We start from the raw sequence: 19,727 nt of genomic DNA on the forward strand, positions 1-19,727 counted from the left end.
TGGGGAAAATGGTTAAGGGAGAAAAGGTCAGTCTCTCTGCTGTTCGCTAGACCTGCCAGCAGGGGCCGCTATCCCCACCTTTCTCAGGCAAAAGCCGCGGCATATCAGGAATGGCCAGGGGGGCGCGGCCCTAGGTGCGCGCGCAGCCCCCGAGGCACGCGGAGCCGGCTCCATGAGGCGGGGGCGCAGGAGTGAGGAGGACGGTGGGCTGGGCTGCGCGTTCGCGTGGCACGTGTGCCGGCCCGCTCCTGGAGGTCCCTCACGAATCCGGTTCGGACCAGTGGGAGGCCCTTGAACTGGGACGGCTCCATCCTCGGCTGCACTAATTTAACGCCTAGAATTTGGCTGGTAAAGGCAGGGCCGGTTCGAGCAGGGTTCCCGAGCTTCTCCGTGTGCCCCCCGCGCAGTCCGAAGGCCCGAAGGGCCCAAGGGATTCTGGGGGTTCTCCGAAGGGCGCCTGCACTCCTCCTGGGTCGTTGGAGCCCCTTCTTCTTTCTCTGCCGCTGATTTACATGCTAATTATGTCTGGGAAAAGTTCTTTAATTGGCAGAATTAGGCAGAGCAAACGAATTGTTTCACAGGCTGAACCAAATTAATTCTGAGTTTAGCTTCTTCCTTGGAGAAACAAACAATTAAGCTGTCTTGTTTGCTTTATGGATATATTGCAAATGCCCCACATTGAGGTTTCAGGATATATTTTTAAAGGGAAATTATTTTCATTGTTAATAGTTGCATGTTTAATTCGCAGGAACGCTGAGCCAAAAAGTAAGAAATTAAATTTATCTAATGTAAAATTATAGAATACAAGAGGAAAAGAATTTGAGTTAACTTTCGTACGGCTAAGAAATACCACCCAGAATCTTCCTGGCAATTACTAGATCCTGAAGTCTCACCGTCCAGTTAGGCGCCCATGGTCCTGACCATGTGAAATTGTGTGTCCACCTGCCTGGGGAGAAATGGCTTCCAGAGCTAAGGGGAGGGAAAAAAAAGCCAGTTATTGTGTCTCCTGAATCCTTCCAGTCCTCAGGGGAGCATCTGTGGGGAGGTGGCAGTTGGAAACCTAATGATGTCATTTCCCTTTCTGTGCACCTAAGACTCACTCCCAGAAGCCTACCTTAACTTTTCAGTAAAACTGCTGCTCCTCCAAAGGCTTTAAAGTCTGCAATCTACCCTGTACTTTCAGAGAAGGAAAGCCAATGGGAGTTAGAGTCACAGAGTTAAAACTAGAAGGAATCTTAGACTGCATTGTAGTTAAGTGTCATGAAGTGAGGTGAGGAAAGCTTTGGTCTCTGGAGGTCAGCTGTAGTTCTGTTACATTCTAGCTGGTGACCTTGGGCAAATCACTTGTCTCTCTAGAGCCTCAGTGTACTCACTTGTAAATGAGGATTCGTGTACTACTCTCTCCCAGGGGTTGTGTGGCTTAAATGAGATTGTGAGTATAAACCACATGTCTAGGGCCTGGCACACATTGCTCTGTAAAAATTAACTAGCATCATTATGCTTGTCATCCTCTACATCAATCATGCCACCATATTTTACAGGAGTTAGATGGAGGCACAGAGGAGAGACGTGGCTTGCTTTGTATTGGTGCTGGGAACTACCCATAACAACTCCTCTTCAATAAATGCTTATATGTCACCTGCTTTCCTTCACATCACCTGGAAAAAGTATGGAGGAAGATTACATATAAAGGTAAAGTCACACAGCATCCTTTTAAAGACCATATCTATTTGATCAGAATTTCTGCTTTATGACAAAAAGTAGTAGTGAACTTGGGAGAAGAAGGTCTGCTGGTGCTTATCACTGACCTCGTTTTGAGTATGAGTTTCTGGGGGACACTAAGGGAGTGAAGTGTGTACATTCAGGCTATTATCAATCCTAATAAGGAAATCTCTGTATCTACAATCCCTTTTCCAAAATTCCCTTCACCTCCTTGCCTTAAATCAGTGGTTTTAAAATCTATTTGCACATTAAAATTACTGGGGAGCTGTAAATGACGCAAATTCCCAGGCTCCAGAGATTCTGATTCATCAGTCTGGGGTGGGACCTAGATGATTCTAGCGTGTAGCCAGGGATGAGAACCACCATCACCATGAATCCTGGCTGTGTTGTAGAACACTGTTTTTCCACAGCCTTTTCTGGTAGAGCTGTTTATTTTCCCTCTTGCTCATTTATCCCAGTGTTGAGAAGTAAGGTCGTTTTCCTTGCTTCTCAGACCATTTCCCCTCTCAAAAGCTCTCAGACCTTTCGAGGCTGTGTCCTACAAATACATTGGTGCTATCATCCACAGTCCTCATTTTACCCCATTTTTCAAAGACTCAGCACCAGGCTTACCTTCCTCTTATCTGTCTCACCACCTGTCAGCATTCATGGGCGTGTTGGTGTCTACCTAACCATAAACCTCTGCTTCTCAGTTTCTCACCTTCCTCATCTACACTGTCCTTTCCCCTCACTCACCACTGCCCTCCACCCCAGGGCTTCATGCTGAGCCTTATTATCATAAAAAGGCTCCATCCTCGAAATCACTATGGTTACATCCCATTCTCCAGTCACAACTTCCTCTCGTTCCAGCTTGCTTGCTTAGGCTCCCCTTTGCATTCACATAGATTTCCTGAAGACCTCCAAGCCTTGAGTCCTGCCACTCTCCATCCATCCACTCCCTCCTTTTTTCATTCCTCTCTCTGTCCAGCATAGCTTCATGATAATTGCCTCTCTCTAGCAAACACTTTCAATTCCCTTCCTCCTCTATGTTTTGGTTCTACCCATCTGACTAAAAACGAGTCCTGAATTATATAAATATCAGACTTCTCGGCTCTTGCGTTGGGCAGCTGAAACCCACTAGGAAAAAAAAAAACGCACATCTGGGCAGGGTGTACACTCAGTTACCAACCTCAGTTGGATCTTCAGCACTGCCTCATCATCGTCTTCCCTTTCTCTCAGCCTCTAACTTTCTCTCCTTCGACCAGATGTTTCGCCCTCTGTGCCTCCTACTTACCTAAAAAGACGGAGTCTATCAGATGGGAACTTTTTGCTTCTGTACTCATTTCCTGCATAGCTCTTTCTAGGGCGGAGGCAGTGTTTTTCCTACTGAGGCCCTCTACCTGTTCGCATTTACACATTCTCCGAAATTCTGTCCTATTGTCTCCACCTCTAATCCATCTCCCCATCAGCATGTAAATAAGCTTTAGTCTCTCACATCTTATACACAAGCTCTTCTTGGATCCTCTGTTCCTTTCAAGCTACCCCTGCTTTCCAAGTAGCCCCAAGATTGTTGACAGTTACCAGCTAATCACCAGCTATTTCCTTCTCACCCAGTTTACTCATTCCTGTCTGGCTTCTGTTCCCAGCACTCCATTGACAAGGCTTTTGTTAAAGTCTTCTGTGACAGTAAACCCAGTGGGCATTTTAAAGTTTTCATTTTATATGAATTCTCAGTAACAGTGAACACGACCGCTCCTTCTTTTGTGATTACTCTTTGCCCTTGACTTCTCAGCACATCAGTCTCTCCTGGTTCTCATCCTCCCTCTCCTCATTTTTAAACTTTGCTTTTCTTTTGAGGAAATAGAAAGATACAGACATTTCCAGAGAATAATATAACATCCTGACTTTCACCACCCAAAATTAATGATTGTTAATATTTTGTCGTATTTGTTTTCTGTCTGCATTTCGAGCAATGAAACATGGTATATAAAGCTTAACTTCCTTGTAATCATCATTGTCTTTTCCATTCGTCTCTACTTCTTCATAGGTAACACTATCATGAGTTTCCTGTGCATCCTTGTAGTTCGTTTTCTATGCTTTTACATAGACCATACATACGTATGGAGAACCAATATAGAGCAATGTGTTTGATGATTTTTCCCCCCCAAATTAACATAAATAATATCCTGTTTACTCTTTTCCTCCAGTTCATTCTCCACATTGTAGCTTAAGTGACCTTTGAAAGATGTATATCTGATCACATCACCCACCTGCTTAAAACACCTTGGCATCCCAAAATCTTAATGGGGCCTTCAAGGCTGTGCAAGATTTGGTTCTTGCCTGTCTTTCTGGTCTCCTCTCTCTGTCCTGCTCCCTTCACTTTCTTCCCTCTGCAACCTCACAGGCATGGGAAGTTCCACCCCCTTTGTAACTATGGGCCTTCCCGTGTGCTTCTGACTGGAGCACTGTCACTGTCATCTCCCCCTTTCACCTCTTTGCCTGGCTAGTGCCTGCTCATCCTTGAAATTTCAGCCTAAATGTCCCTTCCTTAGAAAGACTTCCTAGATGCTCCAGTCTGCGTCATATCCCCTCCATCCTATATTCTCAAAGTACCCAGCCAAATTAGTCCAAATATCACAGCTAGAGTTAATTTTTCAGTGTAATTATCTGCCGAATGCTGCTTTTTCCTGTTGGATCTGAAGCTCCACGAGTCCTGGGAATACATCTCTTTTGTTTCTCTTCTATCTCTAACACCTAGCAGAGAGTAAGAGTTTGGTAGATAAGAGAGTAAATGAATTAGTGAAAGCAGTGAGTTCTTTTTCAAGGAAAAGTAATTTTTCAAGTAGGAAAGGTAGGGAAAAAATTGATTATCACATTGGATCGGATCATTTTAAAATGAAAAGAAAAAAATACTAGAAAGTTATTTTGAGATTCCAGTTTGAAAGATGAATAAAATCTAGGCTTTTGCTCAACATAGGACTTCCAATGTACAGTGTCTAATTTGTTCATTGAATGAAGAAGAAAGGATTTACAAATGTAAGTGATAAGTAAATACCACAATTGCAAAGCAAGAAGCTTGAAAATAAGAATAGGAATATAACTCTAAAAGACTGGTGGAAGGAGATAAAAGTGCAGTTTGAATCCACTGGGAACGATGCAAGAGCATCTCCGAGGACCGCTCACCAGCGAGCTGGTGTGTGCTGACAGTGATTACTGTCTGCCGTGCATGAATAGCTTCACGGGTGGTGCCCTCTCCAGTCTAACAGTCATTCCACTGTGCCACAGTGAAGCTTGGGCTCCATTCACTTCTGGTATCAAATTATTGTTTGGGAAATTAAGAGAATGGTAAATTAGAAATAAGGTAATGAATGAACAATAAATGTATGTAAACCAGAGCTCCATTTCCACCCACGAAAACTCTTTACATTTAATTGAAATCTTTGGTTATGTAATACAGAGCAAAGGCTCTGACCTTATTTTCGTCTTTCTGTTCCAACATAACTCTTTTAATTGCTCCTCCTCCTAACATTTAGACTGGAAAGTACTTGGATATGAGTTTGTTTGAAAAAATGTAGTTACCTAAATGTAATTTATACTTTTCATAACCAGATAATCCGGATGATTAAACATCACTTTGGAATTTACTAGTTGGCCAAAAGAATGATGAAAAGTAAAATATACTTACTTTTGGAGAGCTGTTTTTAAGGTCTTCAGTTCCCGGTAGTGGAAGGCCTGCTGTCAGAGGGAATTGTTCTGGCCCATGCTTAAATATAAAATTATGCTTCTATTCATTCCAAATCAGTTTTAGACTATGTGAGTAAGCATTGTACTGATAATCAACTGAAAGGCTTTTTCCAGGCTGTTAACGATGAATGTGTATTTGAGAGTAGTCTTAAAACCAAAGAAATGGAGACAACTAAGGGTATTTTGTTTGCTTTAACTTTGAAACTTTAAAATAGGCAACAGCTGTTTTAAACATCGAGACTTAGGCTGGATAATTGTGGACAATGAAAGTACTCAAAAAAAATGATATGTTTGGGTCTAAAGTACATTTTTAAATGAAGTATAAAAAATAACATCGTTGTATCTGAAACTATCCTCGGAACACTTCCCTGTACCAGTAATTATAAAATATAAAGATGGTTTCCTAGTGTCTTCACCTGACTTTGGATTTTGTGCCTGGGCAGGTCTCTAGTTAATAGCACTATAAAGCATTGGTGACACTTAACGAGGTAAGTTTAAGAATGTTTTCAGATTATAGCTTGAAATGAGTTTAAATATTATACTTTAAAATAAATAACGTATTCTTTGGTACTTTCCAAAAGTTTCAGATGATTCAGTAGTTACTAGTGCTTCATTTGTACTTCACCAAAAGTTAAGACAAGTGGAACAATTGATGTCAGTTTCTTTGTGAAACCCTTTAAATACACCTTTATTCATAACCAAGTATTTATTAATATAAACTACAATGTTACATTTTTACATTTGAACTGAAAACCTACGCTTCTGTTTTCTTAAGAAATATTGTATCATGAACTATATTATTAAGAGTTTTATAAAAACACACACTTTGATTTGTTCATAGTTCCTTTCCCTTTCTTTTCATGCCTCAAAGCAATTGAGTCATTTCCTTTCTTCCAATAGCCTTTTAAAACCTTTTCTTGTTTAAGCAAACTTTTGAAAGTCCCTAAACCTCACCTCCACTTCACCATCACTTGTACCCTTCCTTACCCTCTGAATAGGATTGCAAGCATAAAGTTTTGAATTATCACAGCCCAATGGCCTAATGTTGACATCATTTTGCTAGATTCCCTTGCCTTTTTCTTTAATTCCTAAGGCATCACATTTTACTTTTTATGATTACTTTTCTTGGTAAATAGTTTAGCTTTTTTTTTTCCCTAATAAAATGCTGTATAAACTGTAATACGGCAGTATTAATTCATCCATGATGGAGTGAGAATTAGCCCTATGCTCTCAGGTTCCTATCAATGTGTATTGGAGGATGGTGACTCAGATGCAATAGTACTCTACTTGTCAACGCTGCATCTCTTGATCACATCACAATGTCATGATGCTCTGGCCAAACAACTTAGAGTCATTCTTGACTCTTGTTTTCCCATTTGTCACGTCCAGTTCATCAGCAAATCCTGTTGACTCTACCTTCGAAATATATCCAGAATCTGACCTCTTCTCCTTTCCACCATTATCACACTGGTCCAGTCCACCAACCATTATTTTCATTTGGAGTTTCCCTATAGCCACATAATTGGTCTTCCCTCATTTAACTTTAATTGTATTCTGTACTCTACAATCTAGTCCCAAGTAACAGCCAGAATGATCCTTTAACTTTTTCAATAAAATCATGGCACTCCTCTGCTCATAACTATCCAATGATTTCTTTCTCACCTGTCTCAAATAAAAGCCAAAGCCCACACCATGTGGCTTTCCTTCCACCTTGCCAGCCTCATCTCCTCTCCTTCCCATCACTCACTCCATTCCAGCCTCACTTCCTCCTGCACATCCCGCCTCAGGCTCTTGTTTCTCCTCTTCCTGAAACACCATCTTCTCAGATATCGATAGGGCTTACCCCTTTTCCTCCCGAAGGTCTTTGCTCAAATGTCAGGCCTCCTTGACCACTGTATATAAAATTACAACTCTTCAACCTATTGTACTTCCTCATACTCCCCTTACCCTACTTTGTTTTTCCTCGAGCTCTTACTGCCATGCAATCCTGTGTATGCAGTCAGCCCTCTATACCCCTGGGTTCTAAAATACATGGATTCGCTCAACCATGGATTCAAGCTACCGTGGATCTCAGATTGACTTGTTTTCGATTTGTGGTTGCTTGAATCCTCAGATGCAGAACCCACAAATACAAAGGGCTGACTAAGGGACTTGAGCATCTGCAGATTTGGGTATCTGTAGTGGTTCTTGGAGCCAATCCCCCGTGGACACTGAGGGCCTACTGTAGTCACTTGTTTATTTGTTTTGCCTCCTTCCACTCAGTTGTAAGATTCATTAGAACAGGAACTGACTTTCATTTAACGCTATATCCCCAGCATTTAGCAGACTGCCTGGCACACCCTAGAAATGCAGTAAATACTTGCTGAATGAGTGAGTAAATAACCACACTTTACCTCATTTAATGTCAGTTACATGAGGGCCACTTGGTGCATGTCCTAAACACCAACTAACGTTTGGAGCAAAGTGAGAAGCTAGCTCTCTGCCAAGAAATGCTGTCAAACACAGTCCTCTTTAATAGTTTCTTTGTCTGTTACAGCTGGCAGAATGGGGTACATTTTTGTTTTTGATACAGTTTGCTTTCGTGTAGTGCTTGCTATGTAGTGGTGAGAGCAGGACTGGCTATGCTGAGCTAGAAGGTTTTGAATGAGAAATGCCTGGTATGGATGATGAGAGTTTTTTCTGCTGCTTGCCAGTTACTTCAGACTATCACTTCCAACGACCAGGAGGAAAACGATTGCCAGCCTCACGTCATAACCTCCATGTGATCCTCTCTATTGGCTCAGGCTGCCGTAATAAATGTCATAGCCTGGGGGTCTGAAACAATGGCATTTATTTTCTCACAGTTCTAGAGTCTAGAGATCTAAGATCAAGGTTCTGGCCAGTTCAATTTCTGGTGCGGGCTCTCTTCCTGACTTGTAGATGGCCACCTTCTCCCTGTATCCTCACCTGGCCTTTTCTCAGTATGTGGGAGCAGAGAGAGTGTGCTCTCTCATGTCTCATAAGGACACTAATCCTATCAGACCAGGGCCACACTCTTATGACCTCATTTAACCTTTGTTACTTTCCATTCCAAATATAGTCCTACTAGGGCTTCAACATATGAACTTTGGGGGAACATAAACATTCAGTCCCTTTCAGGCTTAATGAATCCTGTGAAACTCCGTGCCCACTGTCCTCCAGGCAGGCTTACATAGAGGAGAGGCCAGCAAGGCTGTTTGGTTTGGGTTTCCCATCAGGAAAGTTCTCAAATCATTTATTTTAATCTTTTCTTCAAAATATGTTCATATATAGACATAGCACATCATAAAAATATATATAATGTGTATGTATGTAAGATATCTAGGACATAATATATATAAAATATACATAATGTATAAAAGCATTGAATCTTTATTTTCCAAATTAAATATTTGCACAGTGCTTATGAGCCTGTTTTAGGACTTCTTGTCTTTTAGTGTAATGGAACGTCTAGGTGCTCTCAAGATCAGAAAGACTGTCTTCTAGATTTGGAGCATTACATCCACCATGCTTTTTATCTCTTACTCTCGGTTATCATCCAAATGTAGGCCCTTCCTTCCAGCAATTGTCCCTGTGTTTTATTGTCCATACAGCTCTGTGCTTCTCCCTTGCCTAGGTCTCCCACTCCTCTCCTCCCTCCTAAAACTCCCTTCACTGTTCTTTTCCTTTGGGACTTCTCCAGAATGAACAAATAAACAGTCCCCCCCCCCGCCCCCACCCAATATTCTCAACATCTTCATTGACTAATCTTTCCACCTCTGGTTCTTCCCTAATATGGAACACAAAGGGATCCTAGGCATTCTTGGGTGACAAGGACTTCATCAGAGTAGAGCCAAAGACATGCAAACTATTCCCTAAACTGGTCATCTCCCAGGGTGGGGTTCTCAGGGGAGCCCCTAAATGAGGTCTGGCTTCTATGAAATGAGGACACCTGTGAGATAGTTTGGTTCCTAGAGAGGCAACCTGTGAGGCACAAGAGCCCAGGAGCGGGACCCAGAGGGAACCTGGGTGAGGCCAGCCGTACTGAGCCTTAGCTTTTTATCTGAAATTACATATCTGAAATCACCAGGCAAATTGCTGCTCACAAAAAGGACCTTAGTCAACAAAGGTGGCAGTCTTGCTCTTGGAGCTTCACGGGGGAGCAGGAGTGATGCATCCTGGAGCTGGCCTTCCAGAGTGATGCGGAAGGGGTCCATGATTGAGACTCACAGTCGCTTGGAATCAAACTGGAGTGTGGGGGTCCAGTGCTCTGTTCATCCCACTGTCCACAAAGATGTTTCGCAACATTCTTTGACAATGAATTTGAGACAGACTATATTTGAAAATACACCAGAAAGAAAGCAGTGATAATGGAAAAGAGAAGTAAATTTGAAAACATGCAAAGTTTTTAAAAAGGTCAGAAGTGGGATATTACGAAAGCAGTGCCTGCAGGGCTGAAAGTTTCCCCTCACACTGTTGGTCATGCTGGAAACTTTTCTAAGAGCTTCATTGACATTAACCCATTTAGTCTTTATAGTGATTCTAATATGTAAGAATTTTTATTATCTCCATTCAACAAATAAAGCAAACAGATATTAAGAAAATGTGGCCAAAGTCTCATAGTTGTGACGTGGCTGAGGCAGAATTCAAACCTAGGCCTTCGGCACCCAGCCACCAACGGCACTGTGCAGTCAGGCAAAGGAAGTATGTGTGTTATATTCAGCTGGTTCCTTGTTTCAGCCCTTTTGAGAAAAACATGGACGTCCAAAACATCCTGAGGCATGTGGTGTTTAATGCTGCTGCTAATTTAACACAATAATGTCTGGTTCAAAATGTGTGTAACATTATGGCAAATCATCCCCTAACACAATTTCAGCAAATTGTTTAAATTTAAATGTGTGCTCATTCAAAAACTAGATTAGAGGAAAATCTTAATTATAAAAGAGATAACGCAGGGGTTGATAATTTGATTTGGAGACATGATTTGCTTTGAGAGGCATCGGTGTTGATATCACTTATAACCCATGTCTGTTACATGAAGAATGAATGTACTCCCAGTTCCCTGCTTTCAGGTGTGTAATCCTGTTCTTCTGGAAAGCATTGGGCACAGCTGTATATACCAGCTAATTTTCCTCTTGAGCTGGGTCCAGAAACATTGAGATACAGAAATGTTTTCTCATCTTAGAGCTTGAGCTTCTAGCAAAAAGAGTCAGCTCCTTGCACTGGGAGAACTGGCTATCCATGGAGAAAATAGTAAACTTAGTCCCTACCTCATGCCACTTTTGAAAATAAATTGCAGATGGATTAAAATGTCAAAATAAAAGGAAAACAAAAACAAACTATAAGAGAGTTAAATGAGTATGCAAGAGAATATAATTGTGATCTTGGAACAGCACAGGCCTTCTTATGACACTAAAAGCAAAACCCTCTAAATGGAAAATTTAGAAATTTTGACTATTTCCAAAATAAAAACTTTTGTAAGACAAAATATACCATAAATAAAGTAAAAGGCAAATGGTAGATTGGGAGAAAATATTTGCAGCCTAACTAACAAAGAATTAGCATACAAATTGATTAAAACAATGATAAACAATTTGATAAGAAAAAATGGGCAAAGCTCATAAAGAGGCAGTTCTTAGGAAGGAATGCAATTGGCCAATAAATATCCCAGAAGATGCTCAACTACACATTAATCAAGTAAATACAAATTTAAGTAGTAAGATAACATTTTTTATACTCATCAGATTGGCAAAGTTTGATATTAAAGTTTCATAGTCTCAAATGTTGGCAAGGATGATCAAGCAGCCTCGTAAATTACTAGTGGGACTATTAATTGGGATAGTCACCTTGGATGACAATTTGACAGTGTCTATTAAAATTGATAATGTTCATATTCTATGATTCAGCCCTTCAGCTTCTGGATATCTGCCCAAGAGAAACATTCACCTTTGTGCACAAAGAGGCATTATGTGTAAAGATTTTCCTAGCAGGATTGTCTTTAATCAGGAAAATATATTAGAAATGACTTAAACATTTATCAGGATGGTGTTAGGTATTTGAAACAGTAGGAACTGTTAATCATATATTAGAATATTATGCAGCAGCTAAAAAATTATCAAGTAGATACCTATATATTCTGAAAATTTACCAAGACATATTTTATAATAGACAAATTGAGGAAGTCTACACACAGGAATATTTTAAAACTGCATAAAATAACCTCATAAAAGCTATAGTTTTTGTTGTTGTTGTTGTTTGTTTTTTTTAAAGAAAAAAGACTGGATGTATTCTTGTACCCTAGGATTGACAATAGAGGTCATAATTGGGGAAGAGGAATCTAGGTTGGGGAGAGAGGGAAGGATGCTGTTATAGGCTGAATGTGTCACTCAAAAATTTTTTTTGAAGCCCTAACCCCCTTGGTGTGGCTGCATTCGGAGTAAGGATGTAATCACAGTTAAATGAGGTTTTAAGGGTGGGGCCCTAATCTGATGGGATTAGTGTCCTTGTAAGAAGAAACACCAGAGAGCTCCTCTCTTGCACTTGTGCTAGTGCTCTCTCTTTCCTTCTCTCTCTGTTTCCCTCTCTCCCTCTCTCTTTCATTTTGTGAGAAAACAGTGAGGAGTCAACCTTCTGCAAGCCAGAAAGAGAGTGCTCACCAGAAACCAAACCCTGTCAGAACCTTGATCTTGGACTGTCTCCTCCAGAACTGTGAGAAAATAAGTGTCTTTTTAAAGCCCAGTCTTTGGTGTTTGGAATAAGTCCTGATGACAGTATTGGAGTCCCTAGATCCAGTGAGGCTTGATGCCAGACTACCCTTGGATTTAGAGCAGTTTGTGAACTGCAGAGGGTTCTCAGCCAAAGGTAAAAAATGGGGGCTGATATCATTTTTGAGTTAGGCTATATCTACCTAGAGGAAGGAACATCTCTCCTCCCCTCCCCTCCCCTCCTGTCTTTCCTTCCTTCCTGCCTGCCTTCCTTCCTTCCTTCCTTCCTTCCTTCCTTCCTTCCTTCCTTCCTTCCTTCCTTCCTTCCTCCCTTCTTTCCTCCCTGCCTTCTTTCCTTCCTTCCTCCTTCCCTCCCTCTCTCCCTCCACACAAAGGCTCCCATTGCTTGCCAAGCCACATGCTCACTCAGGGGTCCATTTTCCCACTTCTCAAAAGGGACTGTATGGACTGCCAATAGCTTTGCAGTTATATGAACCAATAAATCACCCTTTTTGCTTGAGTCAGTTTGAGGCTCGCTTCTATCAATTGGTACCAAGCTAATCCTGATTAATACATCAGATCAAGGGATTTAAAAACTAGGATAAACCTTAAAAGTTCCTGAGTACCTCAGGGTACTCTACACATGAAGTGATTTAGGGAGTTTAGTCACTTGCCCAAAGTCATACCACCATGTTAGTGGCAGGTCAGCTAGTTCCCAAAGTTAGTATGCTTCACCACATAATATACTACCCCTCTATTTACTACCTGTGATGTTTTTTAGAAGCTTGGGTTTGAGAGTTTCAACCTGCAGAGACGGTTTATCTCCTATGGGTTATTCTGTCTACCATGCAGCTGCCCACAAGTCAGTGTTGGCCTCTGGGCTATGGCTTTGCGATCCAACCATCTACATTTCTTCATGGCATAAAGACCTGAAAAATAAAATAGAATGTGATTCAGTAAATTTATTCCTATGTATAAGAAGTCAATTCAGAAAGTACCAAAACACTGTGAAATATTATGACTAGGAAAATTAAACATCTGTACCCTTTAGCCTCAGATTTAAAAAAATAAACAGTTTAGATATATTTGCACCTATCTGTTAGCTGTTACTAAATACTATTTAATTTGTGTGTGGTCTTTTCCCAGGCTTAAGCAGAAAATCCATCATAGGTCCTCTCAGACTCAGATAAGGCCCTAGAGGGAGAGTCACTCTGGCTTGTGCCCAGGTCAGTGCTGAAAGGCACTAGTGTGTCTTCTGATCACTCCCTATTTGGTTTGTCATTTCCTACTTATTTTGATATTCTTGAATTTTATTTATCCTGGGGAATCTTTCTTCTGCTCTATATGCCTTCTTAAGCTGGAAAAACAAGGGAGCTTTTAGCTCTTTGATAAACTCAAGGAAAGGCTGCACAATTTCTCTAGGTTTCTGTCAAAGACTGTTACGGTTTATTCCCGGACAGATGAGAGTAATTTTCTTCCATCAGATAACCTTCTTCCACAACCCAAATTTGCCTTGTAACAACAAAAAATCAGATTCTCCAACAAATTCTATGGATATCTTCTTGTTTTAAGGCTTGGTTTCTTTGAGAAGGACCTTTGAGCAAATTACTTTTCAAGGAGTTAGTCCCCTTCTGCTCATTGTGAAACCCAGTTTGAACAGAGCTCTCACACTAGCTCTTCCTCTTATCTCATTTTGTCCATGCAATAACATTCAGAGAGGGGGCTGTCAGAAGGGAGCTGCCCTTCCTCTCACCAGGAGCCAGACCTACCTTGGGCTTGGATTTCATCTCCTACCTTTCAGGAACTTTCTACCATGCATTATCCCTGTACATCTATGTGTCATGTCACGTTTTAATCCTGCTCGAGTCTCACTCACTTAAAAAAGTCTTTTTTTCTTTTTAATCCAAAATTCCCTTCCTGATATCATCCTGCCTTATTCCCTCCCCTTCATCCGCAAGTTTGCTAAAGATTTGTCAGCTCATACTATCTTCACTTCCCACCTTCCACTTTTTGTACCATTCTATATTGACATGAATCCCCATCTCTCCACAAAAAAATAGCTTTGGCTCAAGTCATTAATTAGGGAAACATAGAGATCCTCCCTGAGCACTCCATTATCATGTCTTGCTGACTTTCTCCTCCATCCAATCTGTAAATGTTGAGATCCATTTGGGCTTTGCAATGGCCTCCCTCCTTTTTTTTTTTTTGCCTCTGTCTACATTCTTATTCATCCCCATGATTTTAAAGACCATCTATATCTGATGACTCCTGAATATGCTTCTTCAGTCTACAGCTCTTCTCTGAGACTCAGATTCATATGCCCAACTGCCTACTTGATGCCTCCATTTACATCCTGCAAAAGCATCATGATCCAAACAGGACTTTGCTATTCTCCCAGACTCGTCCCACACTGTCTTCTCCAGGTCAATTTTCAAGTTAGAAACCCAGGGACACTTCTTGATTCCTTCTCACCCCTCACAATTAATCCATCAGCAAATTCTGTTTGTTCTGTCTCCAACATGTCACATCACTCTCTTCTTTCTTTTCTGTTCCACTGCCACCATCCCTATTGAAGCCACTATCATTTCTCAACAGCCTCCTAACTGGTTTTTCTGAGTCCTGTCTTGCTCCCTTCTAATCCATATTCCTACTACATCTGGAATAAAGATACAAACTTCATGTCACCCTATTGAAGAAAACATTTTAATCATTTGCCTTTGACTTTAAATCCTTACCATGATCTATAAGACTTGTGTGACCCTCTAGAATGTAAGCTTCATGAGGACTGGTATCTCTTCTATCTCATTCTCTATTTTATTCCAGTGCTTATCATTGTATTCAGCATATGGAAGGCATTTTACAAATATTTATTGAAAAAGTGAATGACAGACACTTTACCATATTATGTGTGGTTATTTGTTCAAAGTTCTGACTAGAATGTAAGCCCTGTGGAAACAGGAATCGTAAATTTTTTTGTTTAACCCTTTATACCTAATAGCTAGAAAAAGAGTTTATCATTAATATATGAGAATTAGAATTAACGGACTGGCGACATACGTAACAATATAATTGCTTCTAAAACATAATGCCCAGTGAAAGCAGTATAAAAGAAAATTAGATATGTAACACAATGCCATTTTAAAAAACTAAAAATACATGCATACAGAACAACAACACATTTTGCAAGAATACAAACAGAAAGGTATACATTAAACATCAGAATGACTGTTTAGAGAAGGGAGGGATGGGCATGGGAAATAAGATAAAAATAAAGTAACTAAAGTAAGAGAGGACAAATGTTTGTTAAATGAATGATGAATGGATTCTGCAGATGGTATGAAATTTCAAGGTGAATAAGTGTGGATTTTTAAGGAATAACAAAAGAGAGAACTGAAGGAGTTTACAAAAATCAATTCATTACTTGGGGATTCCCTCTAAGGTTTTGAGAATAATGAGGGAAATGTTGTTGTAATGGCCTGGTACTTTATAAAAGACAAAATTCCTTAGCACAGACGCAATAGAAAAATTGTAATTCCTCTTAGCATCACACATTCCAAATAATAGTGCAAAATTGTCCTCTAATTCTTAAAGGAAAAATGGCCCTGAGATTCCCTTGTTTTTTTTTCACTCACACCTACTCATTTAGAATGGTCAAGTGGTGATATCCTCAGAAAAGTGGTTTCCAGGTCTGATTTCGCTGATCTCCACAAAAGCTCCATGCTTGCTGCTTCACTCAAAATTTGTTTTAATTCACTTTAATTAGGACAGATAAATAAATGTTATGCAGCACTTTCAAGAGAAAAATGGAATATCACATTAAATTAATGAGACAGTGTGATGAGTGGGGCTCTATTGTCTTAGAGGAAAACGTTGGGCTCTCCACAACATAAGGTATAGATTTTAGGCCATTTAAAATTTTTCCGAAGTAATCATTTGATCTATTCCTGGCTCAGCCTGTGCATGTAAAGCCTGTACTTTTCTGTTTGAGAACCACAGGCTAGAGGCTCCAGCACCTTAAGCACTGGGTGGGGCCAAAACAAAATCTAAACAGACATTAATGAACAAAGAACAGGTGAGTAGGCAAAATTGTAATAAATCTCATTATAATTAAATTTAAGTATTTTATCAAAGAAGGCCATCCTCGCTATCACAGACACATACTCACACTTGATTGTATAAATTAGACAAATATAATTTTGAAAAGATACAGCTGAAGTTTATTATTTGGTTATTGCAGCTATGTTGCATAATTGATTATGAAATATTTATAAATTTGGAGGATTTGATTTCTAAACATTGCTAATACATCTCACGTATCAATTTAATTATAATCATAAACTCAACTTTAGCATCTGGAGTACCACATCGTAGGTTTCTTGATCATCTTAGCAGATATTAACTGGGGATCCCATTTATAAAATATGAGCGACATATTTTGTAGTGAGGAATATAGATAGCCAGAAGTGTTTTCACTTAATTTCATTAACCAATTTGTTGCAAGTGGTTTAAATTACTAATGATAACTATCATTTCTTGCATACTTGTTATGTGCTGGATTGAGTTTGTCAGGATGGTCTATGCCAGTGGTTCTCATTGAATCTGCATTAGAATCACCTAGAGGGCTTGTTAGAACACAGATTCCTGAGCTCCATCTCCAGATTTCCTGAGTTTGCAGATCAGGAATAGGGCCTGAGAATTTGTGTTTCTAAGCAGTTCCCAGATGGTGATGCAGTAGAAAATAAACTCTAAAGTCTAGGCTTAATGCAAGGTTTGTCTCTTGTTTTCACAGAGCCCTGTGTGAATGGACAGCCTTCCTCCATCTGATGGTTATGCTATCTGTATGCACAGCATCCAAGGATGGAAGAAGCACTGAACTTCTTCCACCCACCCAGGACATGGATCCCTTGGCTCTCCAACCATTGACTGGAACTGGATTCCAGGAGCGCTGTCTCTGCCACACAGGTACTTGATATTCACCGTCCTTGTACTGTACCACAAAAGCAGGTGTGTGCACATTGGATTCAGAGATAAGAAAATAAGAGTCTCAGAGAGACAAACTACCCTCACAGGCCACTACTAGGGAAGGGTTGGAGCCCAGATTTAAATCTGTGCCTATCTTCACTGCAGAGCTGTTGTGCTGTCCTCTTCAGTACACCATTCCGAATGTGCAGAAGTGGCTGATTCAGCTCAAGGGTTGGCATGGAGTAGACTGCCTAAGAAACTTATCCAACATCAACAGAACAATTGTGGGCTTGTGGCAGACTCCTTCCACAATTCCTTCTCTCTGTATAGTTTGCAACTTGAGAGTCCCTCAAAGTAGAATGAAATAGCTGTGTATTTTTGCAGTGGCTTATGCCCCTGTGGTGGCTAGATATTTTGAGGAAAGGGATCATGAAGAAGAGAAAGAGAAAGAGGTATTTAGAGAAGAACACTTTAGAAGATGGCAGAGGAAGGGTCATTACGAGTCATTACAGATGCATTTCTCGGTTGGAAACACTGAGGAATTGGGTCTGCCCAGCTGCTAGTCTAGTCTGTCATTTTAAAGAACTTCCAGCCGTGCACCTCTTTTCTCTCTCCCTGTATCTGCAGCTTTATTTCACCATAAGTAATACCTATTTTATGTTTTAAATACAAATCTTAATTGAATGAACCAGAACCCTGATGATTGCATGTTCAGACGCTCCCACACGTGTTATTTACTAGTTCTTTGATTCTAGACATGTTATTTAACACTGCTTTCATTGGCCTCAAAACTTGATGGTTCTGGAGCTAATGATCCTATTTGTGAATTGTGTGGTCTTTACCTCTCTCATACCAGTTCACTCCTTTCCTTTGGTGGTTTTGCTTTTTCAAAAGAACTTTCAAAAGAAGTTTTTATGTTAAAGAAAGTAAAGCAGAACTTATTCCTGTGTCCACCTATCTATGCATGTTTGCCTCTTTCCAAGAGTTCTTACAAGAGAATTGGTGGGCAAAAGTTCTGAATACTGGCTGAAAATTAAAATTTTCTGTAGATTTGCTTTATTCTTACACTGTGACTAATTGAGAATTTATGTCTGATTACCAATTCCACCTATTCTGTAGGTAGAATTTCATGTGGATTCTATATTATTTAAACTTGTGTCTACTTCTTTGAGGGAGGGTCAATAGAAACTTCTGATCTAATACCTTTTTTAGATAGTTTTTAGAAGCATTGTTTTAACATTTCTGGGGAAATTTTAAGATGTATATAATCTATACCATTTTATTTTATTTTGTTTACATGATAATAAATTTGGTATCTTTAGATCTATATACTAGTTAATATTAATAAAATGAACCCAATCTCTATATATGCCATTTAAAAAGAACCACTTTTTCACATGGTAACTAAAAAATTAATTTAGTGTGGGAACGTATACTTTTTTGATTCACAAAACTAAAATTAGACATAAGAGGAAATAAGTATTGTTTTTCTTAAGAAAATGTCATTAAAATACTGAAAATGAACATACCCATGTAGAAAGAATATTAAGAGTTCCCGAAAATTAGTATGAATAAATAGGCACATTTTAACTACATATATTTTGAAAATACAGTGATTAAGCATTAAACAAAATCATTTTATTAAATGTTGAGATGTCTTCATTCATGATCCAAGTAGAACTCTTTGAAGAAGGGCACTTCTGCTGAAGAAGTGGTTAGGCTAAAAATAATTTGAGCCTTTAACAAAGTTCTCTGACAATGAGGCCAGACAATATATATGTGTGTTTTCCAGTGACTTAACTTTAATGGATTTATAGTTTATTAAACAGGTTCATTGCAAAGAGCAATAAAAATACATAGATCAAAATAAAGTAAAATGAAACATTTTTAAGTTAAAACCGACTAGGAGAGAGTTTGTACCATTTGTGAAGATTAGATTGACATCCAGAATATAGTTTTTAAAATGTCTATAAATCGATAAGAAAAAGACCCAAAGTAGAAAAATCTGAAAAGATCATAAGCAGACATTATCAAAAGAAGTTCAAAAAGAATTAACAGGTATATGAAAAAATCCAGCTTTACTAAAATCTGAAGTTATGCAGATTGAAAGACAAATGAGATGCCATTTATCACTTATTGGAATTAAAAAAGATGACAGCATTAGAGAAGGTGTGGGCAAACTATACCATTTGGGGAGTATGAATTGATATATAGAACCATTTTTGAAAATATTCTGAAAATATCCAGTAAATTTGAATTTTTACATGTGCTAAAACTCAACATTTCCATTTCTAGGTCTATTGCTCTATAAAATCTCACACGGGTACATAGGAAGGAGTGGCGAGAATGTTTAGCAGCATTTTTCTAATAGCAAAAACAAACAAAACAATCGAACCAATTTAAATGTCTGTAAATAGGGAAAAGAATAAATAAAATATGGCCTATCGAGAAGCCAAAACACTAATATTTAATGTGAATGAACTGTACCTATTTATATAAACATGGATAGATCTGAGAATAAAATATAGCTTCACATATCATAAATAGAGAAAAAAAATCAAAAGTGTAAGTTGAAGAGTGTTGTGCTGGGGGCCCCATGATTTCCAGCGTTCCCTGAAT

Source organism: Pteropus alecto, unplaced genomic scaffold, assembly GCF_000325575.1.
Source record: "Pteropus alecto unplaced genomic scaffold, ASM32557v1 scaffold20, whole genome shotgun sequence".
Lineage (NCBI taxonomy): Eukaryota > Metazoa > Chordata > Mammalia > Chiroptera > Pteropodidae > Pteropus > Pteropus alecto.